Genomic DNA, 2,111 nt, shown 5'->3' with positions numbered 1-2,111 from the left:
TCCCCTCCGTGTCCCCTCCGCATCCCCGCCGTGTCCCCTCCGTGTCCCCCGTGCTGCCCGCCCCGCCGGCTCTCCCCGCTCCGTGTGTCCCCCCCCGCCCGCGGGTGTCCCCGGCCCCAGGGTGACCCTGTGCTTTGCCTTTTGCTCTCAGTGCCACGCGTGCACTCCCCGTGTCACAAATGCCACCACACTCGCTGCCCGGGGGTGTCCCCACCCCACCCACGCACGCTGTGTGCTCCCTGGGTGTCACCAGGACACAGCACCAGGAAAATCCTGAGGACTCTGGAGCTCCTGGCACTGGAGAGCCCCTGGCACCCCACCCTCACTGGTGACACTGGTGACAGGATGTCACCCAGCTCCCCATCCCTGCCAGTCCCCAGCACAGCTCTGCTGCTGCAGCTTCACCCCAGCTCAGCTCCTCAGCTGTGGGGTGCACGAAAATGCAGGAGCCACAGGAACCCTGGAGCTGCTCAGGGATAGAGACCCCCCCTCCCTCCTGGGGGCACTGACCAGGCAGGGAGTGACCACTGGGCACTGTGGAGCCACGCTGCAGCCAGGCGTGTGGTCAGAGCCAGACACTATCACAAGTATTTCCCTCCAAAACAAACAAATTTGCTAAATAWGGACTCAGGAATCCTGAAAACTTCCTTTTAGCCTGACAGGAGATAACACTGCAGCTGCAGTTTCATTTCTGCCCATCCCTCTGTACCAACAGTGCTCTCCCAGAGTCACACCACACTCTGCTGCCCCGGGGGTGCTTTCAGAGGTGACAGATGAAAGCTGCGGTTCCAAAACTGCCCTGTGCCCCAGGAAGGGAGAAAAGGACGAATTGGTTTTGCCCAGATCACAGCAGTGCCAGCAGCAGGTTGGTCCCTTGCTTGGGGCAGAGCTGTAGCCCTCCCATGGAAATTAAACTCCTTTCATCAGCAATTAAACACTTATCAGTGATGAATCTTATCTGAGACTCCCCAGCTCTTGGGGTCTGATGGGTTTGCACGATTCTGCCTCATTTTTCCTGCATGGAAGGGCATTAATGGGGTGCCAGCTGCCAGGGACAAGTTTCCAATTTTTTGCTGCCTTCACCCCACTGTCCCCACACCACTGCCCACTGAGTGGCCGTGTCCTGTTCTGGCTGTGCTGGGATGTTAATAGAGAAGGGGGGAAGGTCTGTGGCTTAAAACAAAGGGGCAGATGAGGTTCTGGAATCAGGAAACGAGAATAAAGGCAGTTTCGATGGTACGAAGTGTCTGTCTCAGCAGGGACCTCCCTGCCGTGCCTTCCCCGCTCTTTCCACACTCCACCTCTGCCTCCACCCTCTTCAGAGGTTTCAAAATGAACAGAACAAGGAAGAGAAGATCCAGCAGTCACCCCTTCCCCCTGCAGATATCTGGAAAACCGGGGCGCTGGGAGGAACCACGGCTCGGTGCTAATGACCTGAGCTAATTACCGGGAGCTTCCCCTGCCCGCAAGATAAACAAGATAAACGGGGCATCACCCCGTGCACACACAGGCAGAATCTGCCGGTTTCACTGTGCAGCCTGAGCTCTCACTGACCTCACCCCGCCAGGGCTGTGGCCRGGCTCAGACAGCGCTGCCTGGGTGCAATATCCGTTCCCAGCCTCCGCCCCGGGGCCAGCAGMGCTCACCTTGCAGGGAAAACGCGGCCAAAAGCTGCTGGGAAAGCAGGGGCAGAGGGGAGGAGCAGTGGTGAGAGCGCAGGGCAGAACCAGAAGGAAAAGCAGAAGGAAAAGTAGAAAGAAAAGCAGAAGGAAAAGCAGAAGGTGTGGCAACTTCGCCTCATCCTCAGCACTCTGTTCCTCTTTTTTTTTTTTTTTTTTTTTTTTTTTTTTTTTTTTTTTTTTTTTTTTTTTTTTTTTTTTTTTTTTTTTTTGTAAGAGATGATGTGACACTCTAGAAAGCACTCGGGGTAAGGGTCAGGTGGGTTTGCTGGGCTGTTTCTGAATATTCTGACACCAAATCAAAGAATTAAGTCCCCAATCCTAATAAACATACAGCTGTTCATCCTTGAACATCCTACAGATGTTCAGCCTTGCAGGAAGCAGGAGCAGAAGCAGATTTGGGGATGTGGTGGGAAACCCCAGCTCAGGGAG

This window comes from Malurus melanocephalus, unplaced genomic scaffold (assembly GCF_030028575.1).
Source record: "Malurus melanocephalus ecotype Western Australia unplaced genomic scaffold, MMel_1.1 scaffold_908, whole genome shotgun sequence".
NCBI classification, from domain to species: domain Eukaryota; kingdom Metazoa; phylum Chordata; class Aves; order Passeriformes; family Maluridae; genus Malurus; species Malurus melanocephalus.
This window is presented reverse-complemented; position numbering follows the sequence as displayed.